We start from the raw sequence: 24,344 nt of genomic DNA on the forward strand, positions 1-24,344 counted from the left end.
GATCTCTGGTTTCTTGGTTTTGCTTCCTGAAACAACAATCTTTCTTTTATAATAAATAGATAATGTCTGCATTGCATACTGCCATCCCACTGTTATTTGGGAATTCAAAGATCAATTTTGATTTTGTTCTATTTTTATTCCTTTTAATTTAAGCTATTTGTTCCAATATAATTCTTTTATAAACTTGTAGATTTCTTCTATATTTTGTTGAGCTTTATTCTATTATACAAAACCCTTTCTCATAAATCTTATTGGATAAGCTTTTCTTTACCTTGGGTTTTCTATAAAACATCTGTAAGATATAATGCTCTTTTGATTCATAGAAACACAATATTATACTATTAAAGAAGATCTGTGATTCATATCTGAAAGGTCCTCAGAGACACCTTTGTCTAAGGTACTATTTTAATGTTGCTTAGGCTTCTGGAAGCAGTGCTGCTCCTTTGGTTTCATCTCTACATCATGCATTTCTGATATAGCCCTAGTTTTGATATCTAACAAATTTAAATTTTAGAATCATCAGTCATTTTAAGAGCTGAGAATGAGGGATACTACTACAAGCTAAAGAGCACATTTTCTTTAGTTTCCAGTAACATTTTCCTCATTTTTCTGTTGGCCCTCAAAAACAGCCTCACCAAGATCATTAGTTTCCCACACCACTTTCTCAAGCCCCTTTCAGTTTTCATCAAGACTTTGCTCCAGGTTCTTTCTGCTTTTCCTTACCACTCACTGCCACTGTCATTTGTTTTAAGATTACTTATTAAATCTTCCCCTCTTCCAGGTATAAAAATCTATTACAGGTACTGTGGCTTTCTAGCAAGCCATCCAAAGCTTAGAGATTTAAGCAACAATATTGCTTTTGCTCAACTGTTTATGCCTTGGACAGTGTTTGATGGGAACAGCTCATCTACTGGGCAGCTGGGCAGCTTGAGGTCTAAGAGCTGAATCATAAGAAGCTTTCTGGATTAATGCTGTGAAGACTCTAACAGCTGGGCTCCTTGCATCTTTCTCTATTTTCCTGAGGCTGTTCCATGCTCTCCTATTGACATGGTATCTTTAGCACAGCCATTCTTATGTGTCAGTCCTGGGTCCCCAAATATGGTGCTAGGAGAGAAAGAGAGCCAGGTAAAAACCTTATTGCCATCTCTGACTTCTATTCAAAAGTTACACTGACTTATTTCTGCCACATGCTACTGTTGAGGCAGGTACAAAGGTCTACCTGATCGAGGAAATGAAACATAGATTCTATACCACAAATGCATTACCAGGACATGTGGAATAGGATACATAGCGGTATAGCCATATGAAATCCCATAGTGCTGTCACTTGTAAACTTGATAATGTCCTCTCTGTTTTCTTCACCTGGTGCTTTCCAGAAATTTTGCCTATGAATCTCTTGCTCTGAGGGGTGGTCATTCTTCTGCTACCTGTACTGTACCAGATAGTTGTGACATGTTCTGGCCTTGGGTCTGCTTTTGCTCTTTGCTGAAGAGCTTCAAAATTAGGATGCCTTCCTGATAATTTTAGTTGCTAGAGAGTTAACAAATAATGAAAATCCATTCTTGAGTAAGACTTTGTAATGCTGGAAGTTAATTTAATCAGTATTTATTGAGCACATTTTTGGGAGGTATTGTAATGTAGATGTAGTTGTTCATTTTCTTTTTTTACTCCCAGGCCTCTTTTTCCCCTTCTCACTCTTTATCATCCCTTCTTGCTCAACCTTTCTTTCTTTCTTTCTTTCTTTCTTTCTTTCTTTCTTTCTTTCTTTCTTTCTTTCTTTCTTTTTCTTTCTCCCTTCCTTCTTTCTTCTCTCTCTCTCTTCTTCCTCTATTTCAACCTGAATGGGATTTAATATTGCCGCTTCTTTTTTCTAGTTGCATGGAACTGGTTAAATTTCTTAACCTCCATTTGACTCTTTTTCCTAATATGCAAAATTAAGCTCATGATATTATTGGCTTCTTAGAGTTTGATGCAGATTAAATTAAAAACACATACTAAGTTCTTAAAACAGTGCTAGCACTTACAAAGAACACAGTTTAAAAAGTGGTTGTTACAATCTGAAGTATTTTCTTGAAAATAGCAATAGGTGGAAGGATAATAGATTCTACGTGTACAAGGGAGAAGAAAGAAGACTGTGGAGCTGTTACTGGCACAAAGAAGAGATGGTGGTGCCTCCAACTAGCATGGCAGCGATGAATAGAGAGGAGAGAAGTAGAAAAAATTGGACTTAACTTTTTAAACAGTGTCAAAGGGGGTTTCTAATGAATTTAATTTGAAGCTAAGTGAAAAAATCAAGAAGACTCTCAGGCTTTTTAGCTTAAGCTAAATTATGCATTTTGATGTGCTAATACTTTTAATTAGCTTCTTTCTGGCCTTAATCAAGATGAAACTCTCTCTTCTGCTTATGCATGCATGTTTTATGATTAAGCTGTCAGAATCCTAGCAGTGCTGCTTGTTAGCCTTCTGCACTTCAGCCTCTCAGAGAGCTTCAAATTGCAGTTTTTCAGTTCACTTTTCCTTGACAAATCCAAGGGTTAAATTTTTTCCCTTCTCTTCAATTTCTGCAAGTTTGGATGCTACTGATCAGTTGTGCTTGCTGAAACATTTTCCCCATCAGGTTCCAGCTCTCATTTGTTCCGATTAGCCCTGGTTCTCTGGCAGTTGAGTCTACCCTTAGTTTCCTGACCCTATTCTCCCTGCTTCTCTGGTACCATAGTCTCCAGGCATTTGCTTTTGGTCCACCTCGGCATCCCAGCATCATACCCTTGGCAACACCCTTTATCTGTGTTGTGATAACTGACACAGCAATATGGTTTTAATGAAAACTAGCGTTATTGCTGCCTGATACATTGCTAATTGCACTATGCAATATCTCATTTAATCTATTTCTAAAACCTGTAAGGAATATGTTGTTATTACTTGGTCCACATCTCACTGTTAGTGTTAAAGTTGGGGCTTAAACACAAGCCTAGGGGATTCATAGTTACTGTTATAACTATGGTTGACTGTCTCTTAGCTTCTACACAGATGGCTGTAGTTCTAAACCTGTCCATAGGAGCCCTACTTCACATACCTGTACATCCATGGTCTGTTCCCTAATATGCCTGTACATCTCAGAAGAACTGGGTCCTTCTGCACTATAAATCTTAGACATGTTGCCAAATAGATGCACATGTGCAGGCACTTCAAAACTAAAATCATTATAATGACCTACCTGCCTAACCCTATGACAAGTAATATGGTACTTAGGATTTCACCTTTTAGCCAGCCTTCAAAATTACAAATATCTATTCTTTTCCTCTCCCCCACCTCATATCTCATACCTGTTTATTCTTCAAGAACTATCTTAAGTGCTTACTTTGGTTCTATCTTTGCATCTCCACAATAATTAGGTCATTTATTGACTCTTAACTCATTTCTTGCTGCTGGAATTGGAAGTGCCAATTTGGCCCTACTCTCCAACTTCAGAATTATATATTTTCAGAAAGAAATTTTACCATTCTACTTAAAAATATTTTTGAGTGAATTGTTCAAATCTCTTCATAGTGTCGCAGCTTGTCTTCACGTAAAATGTTTTGTCCCCAGGAATATGATTATTTTTTAGGTACATATAGACACTATTTGGGGGGTGGTACCAGGAATTGGACTCAGCACCTTGCACTTGCTGGGCAGGTGCTGATATTGCTGAGCTAAATCCCCGGCCCATGTAGACACTATTATGATGAAGAAAATTCAAGTGTATTTAGAGGTTTGCTTAAACTATAATGGTTTTTTTAAGATCTTTCTCAAGCAAGGGCTTAGTGGGGTATAATTTATGTTGCTTGAATTTTCTGTATTCTAAACATATTTGAAGAATATATATGAAGCATATCAAAAAAATTTTAAAAACTCACTTTTGGTTTCAGACTTTAGGAAAACAACTTCCTTAGCCACCATCTTTCCATGGCTATGGATCCTGAAGTCAAAGGCAGATTCTTTTGTACAATAATTTTGTTTTGTGTGGGAATATTTGAGAGTTTGAGGAACGGAAAGATGTAGTGTTAACTGCTTTTGCTTAATAGGAACTCATCACATACTAGTTTTTTCAGTATTGGATTGAACCTAGGTCCTTTATGCTGAGAATTATCCTCAACCCTTCTAATTTTGAAGCAGAGTCTCACTAGGTTGCTAATTTTCCCAGGCTAGTCTCTAATTTGTGAACCTCCTGCCTCAGCCTCCCAGAGTGCTAAGGATTACAAGAGTATGTCCCTACATTTAGCTACTAACTATATTCTTAATAGCTCAAAGAATTTGTAAATATACTTTGCATTTACAAAAACTTTAATAAATGAATAGAACAGTAGTCACAAAAATATCAGTGATAATTATATATTATTAATATATCACAGTTTCTTCTTCCAGTATGTCTTGTAATAAATTATGCAGCCACATACATGTCAGTCTTGTATTACATGGATGTTATAGCAGGCTTAGAATTTGGTAGGTTTGGATTCCAGTGTTGTATAAACTCTGAGTAACCTTTGGACAAGTTCTGTTTTTGCAACTTGAGTCACCTCCCTCAAATAAAAGAAGAATAAAATTCTCAAAAGTATATTACTAGGTTTAAGTAAGATTGATCTTCAAAGATTAACAAATATTACTTTCTTTACTTAGGAGTGATATAATTCACCCAGCTCACATCTATTTAGTTTTTAAAATTCAAGGCTAATAGGAAGTTTGAAGTGTATTAAGTAATACAATTTGGCAGGCATTAAAACCTCAGGGGCGGGGCAAATTATGTAATATCTTAGGCAACCATGTGACTGGAGCTTGAGCTCATGGTCTTAACCTCCTATCCTAATTGTGGTTTCTTCTATTTGGATGGGAAGACTAAGTAGTAGCTAAATACAGGCGAAAAATTAACACTGAGTCAAAAAGAGTATTTGGTTTTGCTAGTGTTAGTGAGTGCTGCAGTACTTAAACTAGCTTCTTTATCAGAAATGGACCCAATTTAAGGAGATAGATTCAGCGTCTCTTGAATTTGGACCAGGATGCATCTGACATAAAAACTTCAGGTTGAAGACAGAGGCCAGTGTTACTTTTGACCATAGACAAAAATGAAGTTCCTCACATCTGCATAATGAAGATAGTTAGTAGTTGTTCTACTCAACTTTTTAGGAGTCACTGTTCATCAATTTGACAGATGTTTAAGGAACAAGTCTTTAGTCAGTACTGTGTTCAAACTGGTTAGAGAAAAAGTGGACAAATAATGGTGATATTGGGGAAACCACTGCCAAATAGCAGTGATAAAATAAGGAAGATAATTGCCACCACAGATAATAACTTTCTCATTAGCATGTCATATTCTGTGGACAGAGGCTTTTCCTGTTTTGCTCCTTACTACATTCCTGGGGCTCAGAACAGTTGTTAACACGTGTTAATGTCTGAGTTATGAGCTTATTGAATGAGTGAACATCCTTATATAAGGACTGGAGGAAACTGGTTTAGGCCCTTACTTGCTCTTCTACTCATTTGAGAGTACAGTTTTTTTTCTCTTTTGTCCCGTACCTTATCTTGTGTGGAATGCAGCAAGAGAGCTCTCACTAGACACAATGCTAGTGCCTTGGGCTTCCCAGCCTCCAGTGCTATAAAAAAATAAGTATCTATTCATTAGAAATTACCCTCAAATAGTTTGCTGTAACAGCACAAACAGAATAAGAAATGACTAAAGTTAACTTTCAAAAAAAGGTTAAAACTATGATTCCTATTACAGAAGGAAAAAAATTTCTCCTACTTTCCTAAGTTCTTCAGCTGGTACCCTGCAAATTAGGCTGAATAAGACAAACTGACAAAATAAAAAGGAAAAGAAGTTTATTAGCATGTGCAGACAGTACATAAATGGGTGTGGTCAGTAAGAGTAGCACCAGGGCATGTTGTTTAGTTTGTTTTCTATTGCTATAGCAGAATATTTGAGATGAGATAATTTATAAAGATCAGAGGTGTTTAAAGCTCCGTAGGCTGGGAAGTCCGAGGATGGTGAAGTGTAGGTAGGTAAATAAATGGGGAAGAGAAGGAAAAGTATGAATTGTTTCAACGTAGTTTGTTATACAGATGCATCTCCATAGCATCTTTTGTACCATTTTTATTAATAAAGTTGCATTCTTTTCCCCGTGCAGGAAATAGGTATGTGTGGTTGGGGACACTTTCATAAAGGGCATTTATATGTAATATTTCAGACAGGTAGGAGACAGAGGGATTTGTTGTACATATTTGCTTCTGCACAATAGCCTTCCACTCAAAATGATGTAAGTCTTATCAAAAGGCATATTCTGAGGTGGTATATTCTGCTAACCCAACCCTGTGAATAGTCACTTACATAGTTAAAGGACCTTTATAGATGTGATTAAATTGGGAATCTTGAGATGCAGAGATTATCTTAGATTATCTAGATGCACCTAATGCATTTTACAGCAATATTTTAAGAGCAAGATATGAGAGTCAGAGCCAGAAAAGGAAAAATGATGCTAAAAACAGAGGTGCTGTAATATGAGGCAGAGGCCAAGAACATAATCTCGAGAAAGTGGAAAATGCAAGGTAGTAATTTACTCTTAAAGCTTCCAAAAGAAATATAGTGCTGCTGCCACTTTTTAAAAAGGATTTTTGATTTAATAAATAAACTTTGTTGTCTAAGCCACAAAGTTTGTGGCCATTTGTTGCAGCAACAATAGGAAACTAATATAGACTCATCAACTCCTCAATGAAAAGGATGAACAGAAAGTTTTCATCTAAGATTCCTTTAATCTCTTTCCCTCGAATCATCACTTTGTTGTTGTTGCCAATTCTAGACCAGCTTCATGATCCTTGGCAAATCCTTGCTAATCCACATTGTCCTGTCTCAAAAACCCCACTTACATCAAACTTCAAATTCTCAATAAATTCTAACCTTGCTGTCCACTCCTTCCTATCCATTCAAAACACTACTAGATCCAGTATTAATGGCATTTTCCCTTATCAAAGTAAATGAAAAATTCAGCTTTAATCTATCAACAGATTGTATTTGGTCATTGTGAGGGTTTAATATTGTTTAATGGCATTCCTCAAGGGATTGAAGGCTTGGTCTCTGTAGTAGCACTATTGAATGATGGTCAATCCTTTGGGAGATGAGGTCTGATGGGAAAATCTTTAGGTTACTGGAAGTGCCCTCAGCAGGGTTTGTAGGACTTTAGTCAGTGTAACTTCCTGTTTGGTGACATAAGGTCTTGCACACACACACCTCTATGTCATGATGTGATTGCACCCAGGAAGACCTTGGCTAGAACTAAGTGCTATAGGTATATAACCTTGAACTTTTAAAACTGAAAGTATGACCTCACAGTTTTAGTTAGACATTCATTTTCTCTAAATGAAGTAAATATTTCACTAAATGAAGTATTATTTGTTGTAGTAATACAAAACTGACCAATTCAGTGATATTTGGAAAGCCAGTATTTGACATTTGTGTGAGTAAAGTCATCACCACTGATTTGTCTATTGAAATATTGCTTTTAGGGCTTAATAGTAGCCCTAAAAGCCCTTTATTATTAAATAGCAGTCCCTGCCTTCAGCTTCCTGGCCAATATGTCCCTGATAAAGATCACAAATATTGTATCTTGCTGGGATATGCCAATCTCTATTGGATGAGAAGTGTACGCCTCTGACGTTTCTTAGAGGGCAAGGATTTGGCTGGAATAGAAGAATAGGCTCCCGTGTGGCTACATGTGGAATCCAGCTCTGAGTAGAAATTTTTGTCAGGTTAGTGAGGACAGAGACGTCAAACTCAGATGGGTTACATTCAACACTGAATGTTTACATTCTAGGATCATTCTGTAAAGGGTCAATAACCAGACATCTGGCATCTGTGAATATCCTGGTCCAGAGTTGCCTGGACAAAATGACTAGATTTGCTTTTCAATCACACAGTAGTCCCAATTAGGGAGGATTTCGATTGGCTCACTAAGATAAGACTCTAACATCAATGTGTTGTTGCCCTTAGTGTTATAACCCTAAAGTCTTCCACTTTATACCTTCTCATTGCCTCATCAATCCCAACATACCTCATTATTATACAACTAATTCTTCTGCTCCTTTTTATTCTCCTAGTTGTAAATCTGCTTATGTTTTCACATCCTTACTTTTCCAATAACAAATCTAAGTTACATCATATCAATGACTCTTTTAGGGAGCCTGTTTTCTTGCCCTTTTTGTTCCAGTTTGGAGCAAATTCATCTGTGTTGACAAGCCCTGTGCTGTCTTCACTTCTAGGTCTGGCCATCAAGTAATTTGTTTTTTTATTGACTACATCAGTGGCTTCTGGCTTCTGTATGCACATCTTTCCTTTTATTTTTCCCAAGTCAGTTCCTCTTTTGTTTGCCTTTTTAAGTAATTCTACTCTTTTGTTATATCTCCTCAGGCCCACACCCTAAATTTGTACTATCAGCAGATTTCATGGAAAAATGAATTCCTCAAAGTACAAACTCCTCTAACTTCTCTTCTACTTTCTCTCAGGCTTACCTGTAATTATGCCCATTTTCAGTCTTCTCTCCTGTTAAAGAGGGTTTTACTTGTAAATGATAAGCCCCTCTACCTGGGCACCACATTACAACCACTACTATCTTTCTTTGATTATACTCTCTGAAGGAGTCTCTTATGTTGACCTTTTGCCTTAAAATTAAATTATCAATTCTCACAGAGGCCATCTTTTCAGCCTTTTTGACTTAGTCTCACCATAATCTAGCTATATATTTTATTTCTTGTCCTTAGCCTATACCGTAACTTAATATATTATCACCTTTGACTATTTAAAAGAGTACATCAAGTCACAAGGTAGATTACTAAGCAGATGAACAAGATTGTCCAGAGCCGCTTCCGTCCCGCGGAATGGAGCACACGAACACTCAGCCTCTGCAAGCACCTTTATTGACTGGGCAGCAACCTCAATACATGTCCGTCCTCGACGGCTTCTTCCGTGTTGTGCGTCGGGCACTTCCTATACTTGGGCTTATATAGCTAATGTTATCCAATCATGGGATTACACGTGGGGACAGGCGATTGGGCGGCAACAAGGAAGCAATCAATCATTACCATATATGGCGGGGACAGTAAGCCGAGCAAGAACCAGGAAGCAGGATGTGTGTGCCATCTTGGGCACACGATGGGCGGGGGAGCAGCGGAGGCGGCAGGCGGGTGCCATCTTATGAATATGCTCTCATGAATAACATGGCCGGCTCCCAACACAAGATGACCACCAAATCATCTTATGGAAATATATTATTTCCTAAAGTGAGAATGTGCTTTAGACTTCAGTTTTTCCACCCACATGTTTAAGTTTTCCAGAACTCCTGAAATGATCTAAGTAGACATAATCATGGTGACAAACTTCACCATTGTTTGATATTAAACCAGAATTCAATATACGACTTTTTAGTTTTTGTTTGGAAATAATGAGTATTAAATCCAACACCTTTGTTTTCAATCCCTTTTTAAATTTTTTATTGTCAGACAGAGAGTTGCTAAGTCATTAAGTTGCCCAGGCTGAGTTTGAACTTGGATTCTTTTGCCTCAGCCTCCCAAAGTGCTGGGATGACAGGCACATGCCACTACTCTCAGCTTCCAACATACTACATACTTGTAAAAGCCAGAAATATTTATATGGTATGGATCAGAATTCTTTCTCAATAATAAACCTGTACAAGAAGTCCAATTATATGTAGGATCTTTCTTGTGGGTTAGCATTTTGAGCAATGAACATAATGACTTAATAGTTCCATATTTAAGTGGTTTATAGGTTTCAATTTATTATACATGGAAGTAACAGATTTTAGAGCACTGATATTTAGAAGACCTGAACAATTTGTAGCTCAGTATCTTCAAATGCTAAGAAATTTTTTCATTGAGTATTTACATGTTAACCATTCTATTTTCCCTTGAACATGTCGGGATCACCAGTTGAGCTTAAATGAAATATTTTCCTACTAATCTTGGCTATTTTGTCTTTAAGATTATATATGGATTTAGTAATTAGGCTTTCAGAACTCTAACTTCTCTTACACTATAGCAAAAAATGCATCACCCCAGCCAGTATACTTCAGTTGCCTAAGTGACAGCTCCTGTTGCAGTTCTGGTTATTTCTATTTCTTAGAAATAGCTGTTCACGGGGCTGGGGGTTTAGCTCAGCGGCATAAGCACCTGCCTGGCAAGCAGGTGGTCGTGAGTTCGATCCCTGGTACTGATAAAAATGAAAAAGACAAAAAAAAAAAAAAAAAGAAATAGCTGTTCACCATGCATAGTTGTTCACTATGATACACTTTGTATACACCAACTCCCAATTGACAAACCATTCTGCTTCTGTTCTTGCTTATCCAATATAAGCCCTAGATCCAAAGCAGGGCCTGACATTTGTGCAAGGATTGATTTTTTTATCAGGGTCTATCTGACATTTAATAAATCTGCATCCAAATCCTGGGTGTCATATTGGTGTTTCTGTTGCTATAGCATCTGGTACATCAGTTAGGAAGACCAACCATGCTGACCTCTTTGATCACTGGTTATGGCCCTCATGGATAGAACAGGGACCTCTCCATGTGCTGATGTGAAAGTGTGCCCTTGAGATTTATCAAGTCCCCTTTGGGTCTCACATCAGACCCAAAAGGGTGGAGGATGCAGTCTGGTCTGATCATTGAATAAGGTAAGATCCCCAGAGGCACCCCAGTTTGTCTGTCAGTCCTTCTCTGCTTGAACACAAGGAGAGCTTGATCAACTCTCATTAGTCAGAACCACCCACAAGAGAAGGGGGTTGGAATGACTTAACTTCTGTGCCTGCTGAATGAATGAGTGAGTGAGTGGAGTGGATGGCATAAGCAATAGGCTGCTCCATTTGTGTACCAAGACTGGAAGCACTGGTTGAGGTGGTTGATTTAGCCTTCACCTGCAGTTCCATGGTGATTAACATACGACATAACAGAAACATCACACTCTCCTTAACTAAATTGTGCTGAATTCCCTGCAAGTGACAGGTGGGCATCTGAAGGGTGTCTCTCTGAGGCATACCTGCCCTTTGTCTGTTGTATCATCATTCCAGGCTACACAACATTCACTTTAGGGAGATAAAATGGGAGCTACTTAGTTAAAATGCATCCCAGTGTGCTTACTATGTGACTTGTTTCCCCATTTGATCATCATGTAATCAATATTACCCTAGAAACTATACTTACTGGATACTAATAGGTCAACTATAGTTTTGTCCCTCCTCACACTCATCCTATGCACTTGTATCAGTATTACTAAGTGACTATACTTGTAATTTTATTAATTCCCACCTTAATCCCACCTCACCTTGAGGATTTGCTCCGTAAATACCCTTGAGAAATGGAGTTGATGGGCAACCTACTTTCTGGGCCTCTTTCTGTCCCTGTCAGACAGAAGCTTTCTTTCCCTCAATAAATTACCCCTACTCTTAAAAAAAATAAGGTGCCTCCTCTGTTCATGGGTTGCTTCCATAGGTCAACCCCTTTTACCTCAAACTGGCAAAATCCTGAGACAAGACACAACTCACTTGGGTTCAATTGCCACAAATGTTTAAGAGCTCTCCCATTATTTTGGGGAGGGCCTAACAATAGATTTGGTCACTTTGAGACAGCTTGTTTTTCTATCCATTCCAGCTCCATCATGGTTCTCAAGGCACAAAATGTTCATAGACTGTAAAAGTGCTGAAAATACACCTTTCCTGCCTATAAGGCAAGTTTGGAATTTCTAAGCTGTTAATGCTACTAGAGTTGTCATCCATTCTGCAGTCTTTTTCAGCCTGCTGGTACAGTTGCCTGAACCTTAAGAATACCTTCTTCTGCCTTCTGTTGGCTCCTGTCACCTTTAAATGAAAAGACTAATGTTCTGAACTCAAAGGTCACCTAACCTGGACTCAATATCTCAGGGTTCAAAAAGTTATTTACCCTCTTTGGAGCTAGTTTTCCAGCACAAAATACACCCAAGATGCCTACTGGGCAAACACAAAAGCTCTGCTGCAATATTTGGAAGAAATTAGTCCATAAAGCACCTTGGAAAAAGGCACAAACCAATGAATATGTGGCTATGTTTACTCAGACTATCAGCCCTTGGGAGCACCCAGTTGCCTAACTGTGCAAATATTTGGATCAAGTTGATAAAGCTGCCTCCTTCTTTTGCCTCCATGGTCTAACAGCCACTGTACTGTTAAGAAAAATGAAAAGTTCAACATAGGCTGAGACCAAGTGCCACCTGCTGTACTGGACCTCCTAAATAACTGTGGACCACTCAATCCTGCCACATACCTGCCCACCCACCAATTGGGCCCACCAGAAACCATAGCTGCTTGGCACTGATGATGAAGTGTTCTCAAGATGACCAGACTTAAATATAAACTCCTGACATATGCTGAGTACATCCTGATTATGGATAGAAGTAGCTCTGTTAGGAATGGAGTCTGATAGGCTAGAAATGCTGTGGTCATTTTGGACAAAGTTATTGTGGCCAAAACTTTCCTATAGGGATGGTCTGCACAGAAACCTGGCATCAAGTATGCCAAACCTTTACTCAGAATAATTTGGTCCAGAGGCCTAAGACTGGAGGGATCTGATTGACTAAAATATTACCCTTTAAAGGCACCAAAGTAAAGGCTACAGATATCTATTTATGCTTGTATGCACGTTCTTAGGCTTGTATGAGGTATTCCTTTCCTGAATTAAGAAAGTAACAAAAGTTTGTAGGGTCCTTCTGTGAAAAATCAACCCTAGATATGATCCATCTTTGACCACTGGCAGAGATGACAGGCCTTCATTTGTAGCAGAGATAACTAAATACACACTATATACAGGATACAGCCCACAAAGCTCTAAAAAGTTGAGAAAATAAAACATAACCCCACAGAAAGAGCTTGTAACTAACTCTATAAAAGTTTAAAAGACTGACTATACCTGTAGACACATATAACTTATGTGCATATTAACTACCTCTACAAGTTTCAGAAACCCAGCCTTATATCTACCATTCCAGAGTTAAAAGAGCCCATTCAGACAATTTCTGGAGAGTTTACTTGGACTAGATAGCACCTCTGTCTCACTCTGAAGAGGGCTTGCCCTGGTCACTCCAGATGCTGACTAGTTCATGCACAGCTGAAGTCTGAGGACACCATTCATAGGATTTCTCTATATCTATTCTCCTTGTTCCTTATCACAGCCCTTGCTTCTCTGCCCCCTGATAGCTGTGGCTTTTGCCTTAATGCTATGGACAGTTGCCTCAAGAGAATAGAATACTTCACCAAGATTTGATGAGCATCCGAGGCATATTGGACACTCCTAGATCAGATTAACTCCTTCACTACCTTTACTATTACATGCCACAGTAATAGTAAATCATGGCCACCAACAGGAAAATGCATCTATTCCTAAAAGCAATTTAGGGAAAGACCTTATAATAATGAAAAAAAAAAAATCCACAAACTCCTGATGGGAAAACTTTCAATCTTGGTGACCCTGGCTAGGACCATCCTACAATGACTGACAGCCCTAATGTCACTGCTTCTAGTTGAGCTTTGTCTCAAAGGTCATGTATAACCTGCCCAGCAAAGATTTGTCGGGGAAACAAAAAGAGGAGGGAAATGTAGCAGAAAATATGTCCCTCCAGCCAGTATATCTTCAGTTGCCCAGGTGATAGTTCCTGTTGCAGTTCTAGTTGCTCTGTTTTTCAGAAACAACTGATCACTGTGATGCATAGCTGGCCACTATTACGCACATTGTCAAACCAATCCTCAATGACTAACTACTCAGCCTCTGTACATTTTGCTTGCTTATCCCATATAAGCCCTTCACCTCTAGTGATCAGGGCCCAACATTTGTATAAGAGTTGATTCCTTGTCAGAGCCCACCTGACATTAAATAAATCTGCTTCCAAATCCTGGGTATCATTTTGGTGCTTCAGTTGCCATAGCAGTACCACTACAAAAGATTGCCAAATCCAGCAGTCTTTATTCCCACTCTTTCTTACATATGTTCAGTGGCCTCTTTGTTGTTCTCCTGCATCATTCCATTGGTTTCTTGCTCCCACTTTGTCCTGGTTGTCTTCTTGTTTCTCTGACTTGTCCTTGACACTGAAAGACAATCGAACGTGATAGCCTGAAAGATGCCATCTTGACATGAGGATTTTTTGGCATAAGGATTATTTTGAGCTGAAAGCAACTAAGAAACAGCAAATGCAGGACATATTCTTTACATTTCCCCTCTCTATCTAAAACTGAGATGTACATTTTTCTTGTGAAGGTGTTCTGCCTCCTTATACCAGGAAAAGACACAATGCACACAGCACTGAAGTAGATCTGCACTGAAACCTTCACTGAAGAACCTTATATTCCAGTAGTTTCCCTCATCTATTTCCCTCTCACAGTTTATCACTCATTTTCTTTGGTCATGTCTATGACTTTCTATCTTCTGCTAAAATGATATTAAAACTCGCAGGCTTAATTGCCTCTTTGAACTTCCGTTTTCTCTGAGGACCTTTATGCATATGTAAAAATTAACTTCAGTGAGAATTGTATGATTTTTTCTGTTAAAATGTCTATTTTTATTTAATTTTCAGATCTAATTTTAGAATATAAGAAGCTAGAAGAAAAGTCCTTTAGAGCGGCTGCTGCCTGTGGCCCGGCGGCTGGGAGAAGCGAAGTGTTGGTGAGTGACGCCACGGAGGTGTAGTTTGACGCGGTGTGTTACGTGGGGGAGAGAATAAAACTCCAGCAAGATCCCTGCCGCGAAAGCAGTGACGGAGGCGCTTGTACCACCACCTGCGGGAACTTTCTCCCTGACTTGGGGGACCAGACCGGCTCCCCACCGAAGGGTAAGAGTAACAGCTGTGGCTGGGAGCTCCGCCCAGCTTGTGGGAACTTTCGCCCTGACTTGGGGACCCAGGCCGGTTTCCCACCAGTCCTGGGGACCAGCCCAGTTCAGAGACTATAGCAGCTGCGGCTGGGAGCTCCACCCAGCCTGCGGGAACTTTCTCCCTGACTTGGGGGACCAGACGAGCTCCCCACCGGACCAGAGACTAGACAGGAAGGGTAAGAGTAACATCAGCAGCTGGGAGCTCCGCCCAGCCTGTGGGAACTTTTGCCATGACCTGGGGACCCAGGCCAGGTCTCTACCAGACCCGGGGACCAGGCCAGATCAGAGACTGTGGCAGCAATGGCTGGGAGCTCCGCCCAGCCTGAGACACAATTCCTGGCCTGAGGAGCAGGCCATAGTTCCCTGCTGGGTCCAGTGAGTGGGGCCATCGCAGGGTACCCCATCCCAGGCTGGTGGATCTCTCTCCCACACCTGGAACAACACTTGAAGCTTCCAAATACAGGAAAATGACAAAACAAAAGTCTAAAATGCAATCTCAAACATCCAGCCCATCCCAAGAAAGCCCAGGAGCCATGTGCATAGAAGAAAAACATGCCACATGACTGAAATACCTGAAATAATGGTAACCGAAATAAAGAAGCAAGTATGGGAAGCCCTGAAGGAATTCAAACTAGAAATATTCTCTCAGATGAAAGAAGAATTGATAAAAGAAATGAAGCAGATGCTGAACATAGCTAAAGAAGAGGCAGTTAAAAAATTAGAGGAACTAAACAGAAGGATAGAATCCCTGGATGAACAGTATAGGAAGCAAACAGAATACATAAAACAGATGCAAAGAGATATACAGGAAATCAAAAACTCCATTGAAAGTTGTAAAAACCGCCTCAATGAATGTGAAGATAGAATTTCAGACCTCGAAGACAAGATTGCAACAAGTGAACAGGAAAGAAAAGATCTTTTAAAAATAAGAAGAAATCAGGAAATAACAATTCAACACCTACAGGATGATGCAAAGAGAAACAACATAAGATTGATAGGGATAAATGAAAAAGAAGGGGACAACATAAAGGATGTCAAGAGGATATTTAGAGAAGCAATAGCTGAAAATTTCCCAAACATGAGATTGGAAACTGATATCAAGATCAATGAAGCATATAGATCTCCAAATAGTCACAACCAAAATAAATCTACACCCAGACATATAATAATGACCATCTCAGAAAATGAACAAAAGAGTAGAATATTAAAGGCTGTCAGAGAGAAAAGACAGATCACCTATAAAGGAAAACCTATCAGAATTACAGCAGACTTCTCAGCACAAACAATAAAGTCAAGAAGAGCATGGAGTGATGTATTTCAGATCCTAAAAGAAAATGATTTTCAACCTAGGCTGATGTACCCTGCAAAACTGTCCTGCAAATTTGATGGAGAAATATGATACTTCCATGACAAAGATCAGCTGAAAAACTTCATGATTACCAAGCCAGCCCTGCAAAGAATACTGAAAGACAGCCTAGAAACATTTAGGAAAAAACCACTAAACAAAGCAGACAGTTGAACAGAACAGAAAGATAAACATGCAACGCCAGAAAGATAATATGTCAACAATAAACTAATTTATAACAGTTCTTAGTATTAATGTAAATGGTCTCAATACACCAATTAAAAGAATCAGACTAGAAGAATGGATCAAGAAACAAAATCCAACCATATGCTATTTACAAGAAACCCACTTAACTCAAAAGGATATTCACAGACTCAAAGTCAAAGGATGGAAAACAACATTCCATACAACAGGAACCCACCCCCCCCAAAAAAAAAGCTGGGGTAGCTATTCTGTTTGCAGACAAAGTCAACTTCAAGCCAATAATGATTAGAAAGGATAAAGAAGGTCACTACATACTGGTTAGGGGAAAACTCCAAGAGGAAGATGTAACTATCTTAAATATATATGCACCAAACTCCAGAGCACCCAGTTATATAAAACAAGCACTAACAGAAATGAAAAACCAAATCAGTAGTAATACAATTCTGACAGGAGATCTTAACACACCACTGACACCAATGAACAGATAAACCAAAAAGAAAATCAATAAAGAAATAAAAGAACTGAACTGCACCTGTGAACAAATGGACTTAATAGGTATATACAGAATATTCCACCCAACAACAACAGAATACACATTCTTCTCAGCAGTACATGGGTCATTCTCTAAAATAGACCATATATTAATTCACAGAACATATTTAAATAAGTGCAAAAGGGTTGAAATTATCCCTTGCATGCTATCGGACCATAGCGCCATGAAATTAGTAATCAACGATAAAAGATGTTGCAAAAATCCCACAAACACATGGAAACTGAATAACACACTCTTGAGTAATCAGTGGGTCACAGAGGAAATTAAAAAAGAAATTAAGCAATACCTACAAACAAATGAAAATACAGATACAACTTACCGGAATCTATGGGATGCAATGAAAGCCGTCCTCAGAGGAAAATTTATTGCACTGAGCTCCCACATCAGGAAAACAGAATGGATACAAATAAATAACATGATGCTACACCTCAAACAGCTAGAAAAAGAAGAGCAAGTCAAGCCCAAAGCCAAAGGAAGAGAGGAAATTATAAAAATCAGAGCAGAAATCAACGCAATAGAGACTAAGAAAACAATCCAAAGAATAAACGAATCAAAAAGTTGGTTCTTTGAAAGAATAAATAAAATTGATAAGCCTCTAGCCAACCTTATTAAAAGAAGGGAAGAGCTCAAATCCATGCAATAAGAAATGAAAAAGGTGAAGTCACTACAGATTCAATAGAAATACAGAAGATCATCAACACCTATTTCGAAAACCTCTTCTCTCAAAAGTTTAATAACACAGAAGAAATAGACAGATACTTAGAAACATATGAAGTACCAAAGCTAGATCACGAGGATGTAAAACTGCTGAATAACCCAATCTCTATCAATGAAAATGAACATGTAATTAATTCCTTACCTACAAAGAAGAGTCCAGGCCCAGACGGATTTACTGCAGAATTCTACAAAGAAATACAAACAAGACCTAATACCGACACTCCTTAAACTCTTCAAAGGGAAGCAATTCTTCCCAAGTCATTCCTGGAAGCAAATATTACTCTAGTACCAAAACCCCGGAAAGACCCAACTGAAAAAGAGAATTACAGACCAATCTCCCTAATGAACACAGATGCAAAAGTCCTCAATAAAATATTGGCAAACAGGATGCAGCAAATCATCAAGAAGATTATACACCATGACCAAGTGGGATTCATCCCAGGCATGCAGGGATGGTTCAACATATGTAAATCAATAAATGTAATTCATCATATCAATAAAGCCAAAAGTAAGAATCACATGATCATTTCCATAGATGCAGAAAAAGCCTTCAATAAGGTCCAACATTCTTTCATGATAAGAACTCTACAGAAAATTGGAATAGATGGTCTTTACCTCAAAATAATAAAGGCTGTCTATGACAAACCAACAGCCAGTATTATACTAAATGGCCAAAAATTGAAAGCCTTTACTTTAAAATCAGGCACAATACAAGGATGTCCTTTATCACCTCTCCTATTTAATATAGTACTGGAAGTACTAGCCAGAGCAATTAGACAAGAGAGAAAAATAAAAGGGGTAAAGATAGGAAAAGAAGAAGTTAAATTGCCATTATTTGCAGATGACATGATACTCTACATGGAAGACCCCCTAAACTCCATTGAAAGACTCTTAGATATAATAAATAAATTCAGTAATGTAGCTGGGTACAAAATCAATACTCAGAAATCAATAGCATTCTTATATACTAACAACAAAATCACAGAGAGAGAAATAAGAGAAGCCACACTCATCACACTAGCAACCAAAAAAATGAAATATTTAGGAATTACTCTTACAAAAGAAGTGAAAGACCTATACAGGGAAAATTATAATACACTGAAGGAAGAAATTGAAGATGATCTCAGAAAATGAAAAGACATCCCATGTTCATAGATAGGAAGAATAAACATTGTGAAAATGGCCATTCTCCCAAAACTGTTATACAGATTCAGTGCAATCCCAATAAAAATACCATCAACATACCTTATAGATCTAGAGAAATCACTCCTAAATTTCATCTGGAACCAGAAGAGACCTAGAATAGCAAAGGCAATTTTAGGCAACAAAGGCAAGGCAGGAGGCACCACAATCCCTGACTTGAAGTTATACTACAAAGCAACAGTAGTAAAATCAACATGGTACTGGAATCAAAACAGAGCAGAGGATCAATGGAATAGATTAGAAGATACAACCACAACTACAAACACACTCAACCACCTTATCTTCGATAAAGGAGCCAAGCAGGTTCACTGGAAGAACGACAGTCTTTTTAATAAATGGTGTTGGAAAAACTGGCTCTACATTTGCCGAAAACTAAAACTCGACCCAAGCCTATCACCATGTACTAAATTAAAATCTAAATGGATTAAAGATCTGAATATTAAAACAGAAACACTAAATCTATTGGAAGAAAAATTAGGTAGAAACCTTGAAGACATAGGGGTAGGTAGAGAATTCATGAACAGGACTCAAACTGCACGGGAAATACTTCCCAGAATCAATAACTGGGACCACCTCTTATTAAAAAGTTTCCGCATGTCAAAAGAAGTCTCCAGCATAGTGAAAAGAAAACCCACAAACTGGGAAAAGATCTTAGTGAACTCCCCCTCAGACAAAGGACTTTTGTCTAAAATATATAAAGAATTAAAAAAAAAATCAGACCCCCAAAATTCAAAGACCCATTCCAAAAATGGGCATCAGAGATGAATACACACTTCTCAGAGAAAGAAATACAAATGGCAAATAAATACATGAAAAAATGTTCATCATCATTGGTCATTAGAGAAATGCAAATTAAAACCACACTGAGATACCATCTCACTCCTGAAAGAATGGCCAGGATCAAGAAGACCAACAACAACAAATGCTGGAGAGACTGTGGGGGAAAAGGAACTCTCCTACACTGTTGGTGGGAGTGTAGATTGGTACAACCTTTGTGGAGGTCAGTCTGGAGATTTTTCAAAAAGCTGGGAGTGGAAGTCCCATTTGTTCCCACTATTCCTCTACTAGGCATCTTCCCAGAAGAACTGAAAGCATCATACCAAAGTGATATATGCACACCTATGTTTATAGCAGTGCAATTTGTAATTGCTAGATCATGGAAACAACCCAAGTGTCCATCAACCAAGGAATGGATTAAAAAGCTGTGGTACTTCTATATAATGGAGTACTACTCAGCTATAAAGAAGGATCACATTGAGGTATTTATCAATAAATGAGCGCAGCTTGAAACCATACTCATAAGTGAACTAAATCAAACTCGCATCTGTGAACTCCGAATAGTTTCCCTAGTGTAGGAAATGAATCAAATATATAAAAGTACGTGATAACCATGATTCCCCATTATATGGCCTTGAAGCCTTATAAAATTGTCACTCATTACTTGGAATGGCTTTATTCTGGGCTGTTTGATATCATGGCCGGTGATGCAATGAACAGCCACTTTGAAGAAAATAAGACATAATAACAGCTAGTGCTGATTTAATAACATCTTGTCTTAAAGCCGTACCAAACTATGGTTCTTCCATCTCCATTGATTTTATTATGTTGTAACTTGCTGGACTTTATCGTATGTGGTAGTATAAACAAAACTGCTATAGGCAAAGAGATAATATTGAAACCATTGATCATTTTTTTTCTGTTAGCTGGTTCTAAATACTCTACAATGCTTTCATCCACTTGAATGGTGTTACACAGTCTTGATATATTTGATGCTATAGCATATGAAGTTATATTCAAATATTTCAAAGAAAAAGACTCTATGGTAACTACTATTAAGTAGGGTTATTTGGTGGTGAAGCACTAGGTTGCTGAAAGTGTTATGCTTTAACCTGTATTGTTATGTTGTTATGCCCCCTTTTATCTCAACCTCTCCCTTATTCATTAAAAAATAATTTAATCTTTAAAAAAATATATCAACCAATAAAAAATGCTCCTGGTTCTGTAGGGAAAAAGAAACCCTTTACAACTGTTGGTTAGAGAGTAAATTAGTACAAACACTTTGGAAATCAGTGTGGAGATTCCTCAAAAAATTAGGATTAGAGGTCCCATTTAACCCAGGTATTCCCCTTCTGTGTATCTTCCCAGAAGGATTGAAAAACATCACACCACAGTGACATATGTGAAACCATAAGGTTCAAAATATACAATAGTCACTGTGAAATGGAAGGAAACTGTTCAATAAAAAGAAGAATCTAAGATAGGGGAAAAGAGAAAGGATAGAAGGGAAAAGAAAAAAAATGCAAGTTAATTATACCATTAGTGTCACTTAGTTCACTGAATAGGAAAGGTTGTGCTAATATTGATTGAAGTAATTTTTATGCCCATTTTTTGTACTTGAGTGACTAAAGATAATGTGTAATTTATCAACAATTGTTACTTTTTTCATTATTTTGTTGTGAAAAATTGTTTTACCTTTTCTTCCTAATATTAACAAATAAAGTAATAAATTAAAAAAAAAGAAAAGCCCTTTAATCCTCCTTGTAGAATTTTTTTCAGCTTATCTTCTGCCTACTTTTCAAATAATGTCTGTTTTCTTTTTCTTTTTTTATTTTCTTTTTTCTTTTTCTTTCTTTCTTTGTTTTTTTTTTTTTTTTTTTTTTTTTTCGTACCAGGAACTGAACTCAGGACCTTGCACTTGCCAGGGAGGTGCTGTGCTGTAGGCCCAGCCTGCTTTTGTCTTTCAATTCAACTCTATCTTGCTCTCTCAGGGCAACTGGTTCTGCTTTGTGAATGTGACGTAACTGCTTAGATTTATATCATACATTCATTCAGTTAACATTTGTTTAGCACCTGCTTTGCTCTTGGACCCTGGGGAGCAATTGTAATCAAAATAAATTCTCTGCTTTCTTAAGGTTTATTTGCTACAGGAGTAAATTTTTTTTTTTTTTTTTTTGGTCTTTTTCATTTTTATCGGTATCAGGGATCGAACTCACGACTGCCTGCTTGCAAGGCAGGTTCTTATGCCGCTGAGCTAAATCCCCAGCCCCTACAGGAGTAAATGTTAAAATAAGGATATGAATGTACCGTATATGAATAAAATGTAGAAAAACAAAGCAGATTCAGAGGATAAATATAATAATCACATTATTATCATTTTTATTTATCTATTTTTTTGTGTTTTTTTTTGAGACAGGGTCTCACTATGTAGACCAGACATGCCTCAAACTCATCTTGATCCTCCTGCCTCAGCCTTCCAAGTGCTGGGCTACAGGCATGCACCACAGTGCTCAGCTTAGTTATTTTCATTTAACTGAGACTTTTCAATTTATATAACTAAATATTGCTACCCATATTTTTGCAGAAGAGGTTCACTGTCATTCAAAATCACCATTAATGGAAAGTAAACTAGGATTTAAACTTAGATTAATCTAACTAGAAAACTGTTTTCTTAACTCACAATCTATAGTGCCAAATACAGGCCAATGATTTTACATGCATCATTTGTGGAGATTTAAAAACAGTGGAGATGTGTACTGGCTGCACCCTAATTGAGTACACATTTAACTAAATATCTCAGGGGGGTTGGACCTCACATATATTCATTTTAGATAAGTGCCAAATAATATTGTATGGGAGAGAGAGCCCCTCCTTTACTGAGATTGTCTGTAGGCTTTTTGGGTGGATTTAGGAACACAGTTAGCACAAGTGCTACTAACAAGAATAAAACACATAAAGTTTTACTAATTTTACATGTATGTGGGATCTATACAAAAGAGTGTAGTCTGTAAACTACTAATGCATGATGTTTTTACATCTCTTAGACAAAGAGCAGTAAATTTTTGAAGCAATGATAGACCAAATGGATATCTGATTTAGGGAACTAACTTCTAGGGACGCTACCAAAAGATATGGCCAAAGGTACAGGAAAAATAGGGCTTAATTCAAAGTCTGTTTGTCCAGGTTCACTGCAGCCAATTATCATTTCCCTGGAGAATAAGGCTATTTTTCAGCTCTGATGTATGAAAAATATCCTTTCCAAAAGAGTCTTTAACGACTTGCTCCATGTAGAGATAACAGATCAAGTAGTCTTTTCTCAAGTTACACTACTTCAAGGGATTTCAGCTTGATGATGTCAATATATCAACTTGGCATATTTGGAAGTGACTTTTCCTTAACAGCATCAGCATGAAATTCTATTGTTGACCCGTATCTGACTCTGAGGATCTGTCAAGAACCTTAGTTTAACATATGTAAGAACAAACAAGTTATTTTCCTTCCAGACCTCCTCCTTTTCCTTTATTTTTTTGTATTTGTTTACAAATACCACTATCCTTATGAATTTAGGGACGAGGTTTATTGGTTTGGGTTCAATCAGGAGGGATAAAGCACATAGTCATGGGAAAGTCTGATATAAAAATATTTATTGAAAGAGGGTAAAAGTCACAAAAGACTTGAAGGAAGCAAAGCTTTAAAAAACCTAGAAATAACAGATAGAGGAATTGAGCCAGCAGCACAGGCAGGACCTCATCCTCTGAGGCTAGGATCCTTACAGGAGAGAAAGGTAAAGTCGCTGTGTTGGCAGAATTTGCCAGTTTCCACCCTCTAGGTAACTGAGAAAAACCTTTCACAGGGATGCTACTTACTGGAGAAGGGGGTTCTGCTACGAAACCGTAACTGAAAGGGGGTTCTGGAGGATGACTGAGGACTGTCAAGAACAGAGAAGACATCTGGTGTTACAGAGGCTGAGACTAGAACCAGAATCAGGGAGCAAACTCCTTTCCTCCTGCGCCCTCTGCCGGCAAGGATTAGTATTGTGCCGCTAGGAACAGAAAACACGCTCCAATCAGCCGGGTTTCAGTGCGTGGAACGCGTGAATTCTGAGTGAGAGGCTATAAACTGCTGATAGGCACATGGGGGAGCTGTTCCAGCTGCTGCCCTGCCTCCCTCCCTCCTTTCCTGATCCAAAGAGCTTCCCTGTATCGGGGACTGGGCTGTGTAAAGGCTGGTGAGGGCCGAGATACTGACCTAAGCCTCGCAGTCCAGAGGCCTAGGTTGACTGCATTGGGGACACAAAAGTCAGAGGAAGGCTTCACGCTTTCTGGCTGTGCTGTGGGGTGAAGGGGGGGGGGGTGTGTGGAGGAGGTGGGGGGGGGGTCTCATAATGACTAGGGGCGATGTAAAGAATGGTAGGTCCCTCTTAACTCGCGCAGGCATCTGAGTATGCAGAAGGGCTTGTTTCACTCTTAACTTTTCCACTTGTGAAGTTTAACTTGTTCCTTATTTTTCAACATTTGTTTCAACCGCTTCACAAATAAGGTACAACTGCATCCTCCTGTGCTCTCCCTCACTAATAAAATTGAGTCGAGCACAGAGAGGAGTAAGCCTGCTCACCAGGAGCAGCTTCCTT

This window comes from Cavia porcellus, unplaced genomic scaffold (assembly GCF_034190915.1).
Source record: "Cavia porcellus strain 051 isolate PalLab524CR breed Dunkin Hartley unplaced genomic scaffold, mCavPor4.1 scaffold_2, whole genome shotgun sequence".
Lineage (NCBI taxonomy): Eukaryota > Metazoa > Chordata > Mammalia > Rodentia > Caviidae > Cavia > Cavia porcellus.